This window comes from Dermacentor albipictus, chromosome 1 (assembly GCF_038994185.2).
Source record: "Dermacentor albipictus isolate Rhodes 1998 colony chromosome 1, USDA_Dalb.pri_finalv2, whole genome shotgun sequence".
NCBI lineage: Eukaryota > Metazoa > Arthropoda > Arachnida > Ixodida > Ixodidae > Dermacentor > Dermacentor albipictus.
The window spans coordinates 312,156,807-312,166,732 of record NC_091821.1 but is presented as its reverse complement, the minus strand read 5'-3'; positions in this window follow the sequence as shown (position 1 = coordinate 312,166,732).

The window sequence follows — 9,926 nt, the reverse complement described above, 5'->3', positions numbered from 1 at the left end:
AAGCGTCCCGTCGCCCATTACTTTCCGCAAAAGAAGTATCAAAATAGAGCTTTCACCATACGACAATTCGCTGCGCCGCAACAATGTATTTTTTTTTCTGTCGGGTGGAGGCACCGAAATGAAAAAAAAAAAACACATAGGAAAGTATGTTGGTCAGAATCGAATGCCTACATCGGGCACCTAATGGGGCTACGGAATTAATACCGAAGAAAACATTAGACGATTGGCCCACTGAGAACCATACGCAAACTGCTCAGCATTCTACACCGGCGAAACAAGACATTCCGGAAAGGTTCCGCTCAAGGAACGCGGTGCAATTCTTCGAATCCCCACATTGATGGCGGCGAGCGACCATTGTTTTTTTTTTTCTCGTCTGCCAGCCAGAAAGCTTCCAAAACTCTGTCAGGTGAAAGTCCACTCGGCCAGAGCAAACCGAACGCCCACCGAAGTGCACCGCGCGGTGGTCGGGGCCATACGAGAAAAACATATGCGCTCTGGCTCGCTCTGGCAGCCCGCGGGTAGGGTAGCGAGAACAAAAAAAAAAAATTGAATAGGCTCAATGTGTCCTGGGCGAATAAAAGTCAAAGTAGACAAAACAAATAAGAACGTAGTTAATTTGGCTGGCTTTAGTGTCTTGACATGGATGTTCGGGCGTAGGTTAAAAAAGTGTTGATATTTTTTATGTGACATGACGGCACAAATGAACCGCCCCAACACATCGTCTCATTGGACTTCGCTGTGTGCTTTGTCAACTCGTCTGCTAGTGTGTTGATTTGGCTTGTCTCGTTGTATGTTCCGATGTAAGACTTTAGAAAAGTCAATGGACCTTTGGCGTCAAATGTTTATAACAACATTAAACCCACAAAGTTCCGCAATTGAAAATTTAAAGCACAACTTTGGAAATTTCAATGCACGTTTCACATCAAGAGCTTATGAGATTTATACCCATAAAGTTTCGCAATTGATATTCATGCACTCCATAGATTCTGTGGCCTCAGTGAGATGCCGCGGCAAGCCCGCTCACCATCAAAGCGCCCTTGAAACTTTGTGCTAGAATGGGACTGCTTGGCGTTATGTGACTGCGGGTGTATGGGCGTTGCCACGAAATCCAGCCCGAGTTCGGAATCTTCGCGGTTAAATGTCTTTTCGAGCGTCAAAAAGACATTCTAGACAAAATCCAGAGTGATTTCCGGCGCCAGAGGTCGGTTTAGTCGGCGGTGCATGGACAGCACGAAAAAATTTCGGGGGGGGGCTGAAGCCCCATAAGCCCCCCCCCTGGCTACGCCCCTGTCTGTAACCTATCGGTTCACGCAGCAACAAGCATGGTGATGATGTCGGGTTTAGCGATGTTTAGTGACACTGCGTAACATCCACGTCACCCACATCACGTCACGCAACACGCCTGAAAGGCCTTACATACCTAACCTCATATAACGATAAAACGGTGCCCATCTTGCGATGTTCGCGTTATGTTATTTCCCCGGATTACGAAGAGTTTGGAAACATAGCGATGAGCCCAAGCGCGAGCACCATTTGATCGACTGGTACACACACGACGTAGACCCATTCATACACGATTCAATAGAGATTCATACACGATTCAATAAAAAATAAGAATAATAAAATGCTGACAAATAATATTCCTCCGACTGAGATTTCATGGACATGGACATCGTGCAAGCTCCCACAGCGGACATGGCCTTCTCAATTGCTTGCTTGCTTGAGCCCCAAATAAAGACGTTATCTACCTAAAAGCAGCCTATTTGCAATTCCCACAACGTCGTATTCGACCGCTGCATATTGCTCGTTGTTCCCTGCGCCATACGTGCACAGATGCCATTGCTGTGAGAGTTTGCGGGGAGCACGAAACCAGGCGCGAATGTTGCGCGATAGCTTAGCGGTTAGCGAGGCGGGCTTCCTCTGAAACATCCCACCTCTCCTTTCCTACTCCTTGGAGGGTTGGACCGCTCTACCGCAAGGATTACTCTCTATCCATACTAGGCCACTGCTGGGGGCGACATAAAATACATTCATTCACAGTTTACCCTGCAGCACCGAAGCATTATAGAAGGGGAATAGGTACATGATATGAAGGAAACATACCGGAATAAACATGCAATACTGGATAAAAGGTGCGAGCGCAAGTAGAAGATAGAAAAAAATTTAAGGTCATTCCGCCTGGCGAAGGTGCATAACCAGTGGAGCTGTAAATATCGTGGTAAGGAAACTTGTGTAAAGACTTTATTGCATCACCCGATCACAGTCACTTAGTGACGATGGTCACAATGGATTTGTAGTCGCTATGATATACACTGATCGGCATAATCACCACTGCAAACGCACTCTTCGATAATGTCAAATCTATGCACGTACGCCCGGGGTTGTCGGTTGGACAGGATCGCTGTGGCAGCGCAATCGATATGTCTGCAACACGAATCGCGCAAACCACTCACTTTTCGGGCCCGACAAATCCACATTGAAATCACCGACAACGACAACAGGGGTAGTGCCATCGCAACTAACCCACGCAAAGTGAGTAGCCATGAACCTTACAGGGCTATTAGCCATTGCATTTTTCGCTTGCTTAGGGTGATATGAACCACTGCACGCGGGTGTATGGGTATGAGTCACTCCTTACGGGGGTATGAGCCGTTCATTACGACAGTTTTCGATATGCTGTTTCGTATGTTGTTGTATGCGTGATTAGGAAGAATGTAAGCACTGTTCCCTTCACTTTCCTAAATGATTATAGTCTCTGCCTTACGGGGCTATCAGCAACTGCATTTTCTTTTCTTGCTTATGGGGGTTAAATTAAATTATGGGGTTTTACGTGGAAAACCACTTTCTGATTATTAGGCACGCCGTAGTGGAGGACTCCGGAAATTTCGATAACCTGGGGTTCTTTAACGTGCACCTAAATCTAAGTACACCGGTGTTTTCCCATTTCGACCCCATCGAAGTGCGGCCGCCGTGGTCGGGATTCGATCCCGCGACTTCGTGCTCAGCAACCCAGCACCATAGCCACTGAGCAACAACCCCGGGTACTTACGGGGGTATGAGCCATTGATGATGACAATTTTTGTGTGGGGGCACGAAAATTCTACGGTACCCTAGCAATATATAACTCCACCGTAAAAATAACACAAATAGGAGGAGCATCAGAGTTGCTTAACATGCTGAAGAAAGGTGCAAACACAAGGAACACTTAACATGTGCAGGTAGCACCGTGCAAGTTTTGAGTTCCCAGCTTACCAACTACTGAGTAGAACTTGTTGCTGGGTGAGTAGGTTGGGATCTAAAGAATACATTGTTGCGCCAAAAAGGAAAAGAAAGACTTGGGAAGGAAGAGTACGAAACAATCTGTCGTTTCGTACTCTTCCTTCCCAAGTCTTTCTTTTCCTTTTTGGCGCAACAATGTATTCTTTAGATCCCAACCAACTCACCCAGCAACAAGTTCTACTCAACTACATTTCTAGTACAGTGGGCCCCTTTTCTACCATGTCTACTTCAAGTTACATCAAGCACTTGAGTCTCAGCGCTCAATCTGTCGTTTCGTACTCTTCCTTCCCAAGTCTTTCTTTTCCTTTTTGGCACAACAATGTATTCTTTACTTACCAACTACTGTCGCAGTAATCATTCGAGTGCGGCGGCCTTTCCCGCCGCAATTGGCTCAGTGATTATGGCGTTCTCTGCAGAGCGAGGTCACCGGTTCGATTACCGGTCGCGGTACACGTAATTCGACGGGGCGGAATGACACAACGCCTGTGTTTACAACCGTGCTGCGCATGTTAAAGGAACCCAAGCTGCGCGATCAAAATTAATCCGGATTCCTCCACTATAACATAAGGCATCCTCCATGGTCCACTCCGCAGTTTCGGAAAGTTAGACTTCGCAATCTTTCTTTCATTGTCGTGCCTTCATATTTGACTGCCTCATTCAAAACACATATATTTGTTAGATATACTTAGTGCCCGCGCCTCGAGCGATCCTATACTGTAAACAGTTGGGGTGCGCCACAAAAAGCAGGCGTTTGCTTCTGAAAGCCTTCTGTTCACATGGGAAACTTAACTAAACCTTAAAGAACAACAATATTGCGGCTCTTTTATTTACGCTGTTGATCTTTCTTTATACTTAACTAGGAGCGATACAAAACCCGCAGACAAATGAAAGGAAGACCAGACAGGATGGGCGCCGACTTCAAGCTTGAGTTTACACTCAGAAAACCATGCGTATTTATCTGTCGTCACTAACCACAAGCAAAGTACATCATTGCGCAAGCGCGGTCCAAACACCCCAACGCGTCTGCGTATTTATCTGTCGTCACTGATCACAAGCAAAGTACATCATTACTCAAGCGCCTTCAAACTCCCCAACGCGTCTGCGTATTTATCTGTCGTCACTAACCACAGGAGGAGGAGGAGGAGGAGGAAAACCTTCATTCTGGTCCTGTACAAGGTGCTGCCACCTGCCTGGCTAGTTCCATGTTGGGACCGGGAGGTCAAGCCTCCTAGCCCTATCACAGGCGTACTGGACAGCCAGGACTTGAGGGATATGATCAGGAGATCTGATCATTCCTAAAAACCGATTCCGGGAAATGCCAGGGCCGAGCGACCCACACTCCCAGAGCAGATGTTCAAGCGTGCATATCTCCTTTTTGCATGCTTTGCATATAATATTCATGTCTGCAATGTTATACCATTTCTTTATTTGTGCAGGTGATGGCAAATGAATCGGCCAACAGCGTCGCCCGCGACCTTACAGACCGGGCCGCTTTTACATATGGTTTTGATTCTGCTGGATTGGAGAACTTACATAGAGATACGCTCATTACATACAATGAAATTACAAACATTACTACATGGGAAGGAGGGAGTTTCCACCCCCTCACTAACCACAAGCAAAGTACATCATTGCGCAAGCGCGGTCCAAACACCCCAACGCGTCTGCGTATTTATCTGTCGTCACTGATCACAAGCAAAGTACATCATTACGCAAGTGCGCTCCAAACTCCCCAACCCCGAGAACATACAAACTGGGATACATAGCGCAAGAATGACACAGGGACAAGCAGGAACACGAGCTTGTCCCTGTCTCATTCTTGCGCTATGTTTGCCAGTTTTTATGTATCCCACTAACCCGCCCAAACTTCTTCCCTGCCTGAGAACATACTAAGAACACACAAAATCCACCCCCAGTGGCGATCTTTTTTGTGCTTCAAAACGCATGACGAACAGTAGTGCATCCACGTATAGTGCCCAGTTGCTCGAACTCGGAGCACCGCCGCTCCTAAAGTGGAGTGAGCTTTCGCGTGCACTCTCTGCAGTCTTGACGTACTGACGGCAGTCCCCTTCGGCTCCAAAGGTGTCATTACGTTCCCCCTTTTTGTTGTTCTTCCTTTTTTTTTCTTCGAGCTGGCTGCCGAGCAGCGCTCCTTTGTGAAACACCGTCACTCCTATACGCCTGTCACTGGTGCGCGCAAGCCGGACGCCGCTTGCGTATACATGCGCGCTGTCGAGCTCTCGTGCGCGCCTTTGATTGCGAGGCAGCTTCTACACGCTTTTATCCGGCCAATTTTCGAGCCGAAACAAAAGGCGCCGGCCCTTCTGTGTTTTCAGCAGCGTGGGCTTAAGGTTTGCAACACCGCCACCCCTTTCTTTTACTTTAGATGACAGCTGGGTATAGCTCGCTAGCTTCCATTTTCTACGCTAGAAAGGTTACATTAGACGCCTCTCTCTCGCTCTCTCTCTCTCTCTCTCTCTCGCTTTGTTTGCTTGTTTGTATCGTCATTTTTGTATATTGAATCTTGAGGCTAGATAGGTGACTTCGGTGACGAACTATTGCTTGGAGCGTAGTCCACTGTTTGCCTTTTGTTTCTTCACACTTTCTCTTTCTTTGTTTTGTTGAGCGGAGAGCCAGTCTACAGTCGTTTGCCAAGCTGTCATCTCGTCTTGCGCAGAGCAGGTGACAGATGACCTTCGATCGTTTGTTCCAAAATGCTGCTACTGCGCGCATTTATGCTTATGCTTCCCGCTTTATTTATTTCGTAGTTTATTTTTCCGTTAGGTTTGCCTAAGAGATTCGCGCATAGGATACCGCGGTCGCTTTCATTCGCGCGAAATTCCCAAAGAGTTCGAAAATTGAATGAGCTTATACGCTTACATCGATAGATATTTTGCTGGTGGAGGTTGGCATTCTGCGAAGACAGCTCCTGCTTCCACGATCCAGTAAGAAGCCATCGTTAGCCGGCTTCCTTCCAGCGATTTCTCTTGTTCGCTACGGAACTTCTACTAGTCTATAGCCGCGTTGATTTCAACTCGGTGGTGTGATAAATAAACAAAGAAACAAATTGCAATGTGCATATCTGTCGCTGCAAATCCCGCGGTGTTGCGGGATCGAGAGCGATAGCGCCCGCCTTACATATTCGACGCACATTGCACCTAAAGTTCTAATTTTCAGGCAAATAATACAAATGCCAAGAACAATAACTAGCGAAGTTTGCATGGGTTTGTAATGATTGAAAAGCTCGGTATTTATGGCTCCTTGTATCCCGTGGCGTGACCATTCTTTCTCTATTTTTGAATTATATCCCGAATGAGTCACAATGTTGACTGCCGTTTAAGTGTATGTCCTATATACGGACGCTTTAGACTATGTTGGCCGCACGGTATGATCTCAAAGGGATTCCATGCAGCATGGACAACAATGACGTCGTGATCTATTTGTTTGGCTTTTCGGCGCATTTCAAACAAGCTCTGTTGGCGGTCTACTCGATATAAGGTTGTGACATTGAGTGAAAAGTCTAAAAATTTCGAATACGTGTACTAACATTATTTACTATTTATAATGCGGCAAATTGTGACCAGGACACTATCAGAGTGGGCATGCGGAATAAGGTTTAATGTAGGCGTGCGCATCGAATTTCACTGCATGCAGACTGAATAAAAAACAAATATTGGTACACGCGTATTTTGAGGCGAAAGTGGCTCATGCTCCCGATAGTGTGGAGAACGCGGCTTGCGCTACAGGAAGTCGTGTGAGCTCTCCTGGCGCAGACACGTGCTCGTGCCATTGCTCGCGCGTTCGTCGACGTCTTCTTCCACAGCTGATCCAAAGTTAATTAATATAAAGTCAAGTCAGGCCCTTGAACCCACGACATTTGGTACTAATTAGGACGACGTTTATTATGGCGCATTCAATTAAGCTGGCGTAAATTAAGGCACTGAAACCCAAGAACAAGTGATAAGAAGTAAAAACGCATTCAAATGAGAATGTCAAGTAATTTAATGAATGTCTCTTGAGTGCGCAGCATTCACCCTCTTTGCCGTATGACTAAATGTTTTCTTTGTGTTTTCAGTTTATTGATATCGTTGTCACGCATAGGTTTAGCAGGTGGATCGATGGACATATATTTGTCTAAATTAAGAATAGAGATTGAGCGTCTTTGAAGCATTCAAGCTTTTTACATGTATTCTTGCGTAAGAGAGTATTCGTGGTAATCGAATCCGCTACCTCGTTGTAGAAGAACGACACATCCACTGAGCCACCACGAGCGGCAAGCGCTTGCGGTCACGCTGGAAACAGGAAAACGTGCAAGAAACGCCCTAACTGACCTCCTGATTTCGGTTTAAAATTGACCCTGAACTGCAACGAGTGACAGACACATCATGTTTGGTGTAACTTAACGTTTCTGCAATGTTGGCCCCGTCCTCTCTCACAGGGAAAGTCTGAGCACTTAGGCACGTTCTGGCCTTCACATGACGCCGTCGCCGCCTTACGCAGAGGAGCGCCTACAAGTTAGTTGTTGGTCGCCCTCGGTGGGATTATGCAGACCCCTTACAAGGGCCGCAATTCGGAGTACGGATAAATATTTGGCGAGAACTTGACGCGACGCATCAATGCAGCCGGCGGCGGTAGGAAAAATGGTTGTTAATCCTGCTTTTACGCGGCACTGAGAAAAACACTCTATCCCACGCTTCGAGCCGTGCTTTGCTCTTCCGTCGAGCTGTTTTCGCGCAGAGTTCAAGGTAAGCGAAAGCTGCTCTATTTGTCGGAGCAGCGCGGGCGAGTAATTCCTCTTCCGTCTATAAATGTATCTTCCGAGGGACTGCTCGACACACATCATTCGAAGCAAGGCATTAAAAGGTTAAGCAAGTTTGGTAAGAAGTACGCTTTGGTATAATGAAAAAATTCGAGATAACGGCCTTTCGATCCCTGTCACTTGGCGGCTGTTTTCGCTACGGAGTGCCGAGAACTTAGCGCCCCTATATTGTCGTGCATGCCGGGAAGCATGTAGCACGAGCGGAGTGAACAGCGTCCACGAGAAGCACAGTGCAGCACGTCAACTTTAAGGAGCGCGCGTTGTTATACTTGTTAAACTACTAGAGGGACCATTCAATTTCGTGCAGAGAGCCGGACTGCTGATCCTTGGCCTATTTACTGTCAGGGCACTATCGATCTTTGAACTCGCTAGGCACCCCTTATCTGCCCCCGAGAAACTGCCAGAGCAATACCAACAGGTTGTCGTCTTACTGCAGTCCCTGGTTAATGCCCTTCACATGCTTTTTACTAAGCTGTAGATACCGCGTCAGCTCAAAGCGCCTTACAAGTACAGGGCGCCCTGTATCAAGTGCGGGCATGCATTCAATATATATGTATCATGAATCGCCCATCCCCATCATTTCGGACAGAATTCTGACGTTTAGCGATGTTGCAGTGAATGTTATAGGCGTCAGGTCTCGTATTTCTTTCTTACGTCAGCACGTTTTCGCAAATCAACCTCCAGCCTATACACCTATCAAGCTGCCTAACACTATCTGACTACGAATTCAACTGTTCAACATTCAGTGAACATAGCAGTGGTGGTTTATGCGTGCACAGACCACACTTATGTTCCATCAACTTTACGACATGCGGCGACTAGAGCAGCGTGGTCGCACGGGCCTGACACGCGTTCTCCGTGCGGTGCAGCCCCATGGCAGTGGCCAATGCCTCGAGGTCAGAGAACGACCTCTAGAGAGCTCAGTGACCAACTGCGTTGTCGATGTGCACCTCCGGAAGGAGCAGTGCTCCCAGTGTTGTCGCTCCTTTCTTCGTTCGTCTCTTTTTATCTTATAACCACATCTCTCCTTGTGTGGGGGGTAGCCAACCGCACGCGCGTCTCGTTGCCCTCCCTGCCTTTATTTTTTCTCGTCTCCCTCTCTCTTCCGTTCTGTCGGAGTTCCCAAAATTTTATTTTCTGTCCACGTAGAGGCACACGGTCATAGCTGCGGCTCCTACTTTACGGTACTCTCCGGTGGGCCTTGTGCACGCCGCACGACAGGGGTTTCACAGACGCGAACGTCCTGGGAGTCCAGCCTCACCCGCTCATCCGCCTATAGCAATTAAGCCACGCAAGTGCTCCTTAAGTGACCGAAGCCAACAGACTTGACAGCTCCTCTGTAGATATCATGTGCATCTTCTAGCCCACGTGATTAACCTGAACTCCTGTCTTCCCTCACTCACTACCTTATCCGTGCCCACATGTAGGGCATAGTCAACATGGATAAAGCCGAATTAATCTCCGCGCCTTACCGTCCTTCTCTCTGTGTCTCCCTCTCATAACCCTTACGTGAAGCTACAACTATGAATTGAAACAAACCGCCCCGCTTTCCCGTTCATGAGACACTATACTAAGCAGCACGTAAAGGTGAGCAATTTTGTGGAATTCCGTATTAGAAAAGGTGAAACAGAGAGGCTAAAACTATTTAAAAATTGTCATCTTTAACGTCGCGAAACTACAAAGGATATTGGGAACTGTAGCGGAGGGCTTCTTACTTAAAATGAGTTCGCGACGAGTTGTAAGTTTGTAAATTGATCATATTCAACAAAACATTGCGTTATAAATTCGACGAAACGCAGTGATTGTGAATGTACTCAGTTTTATTGCG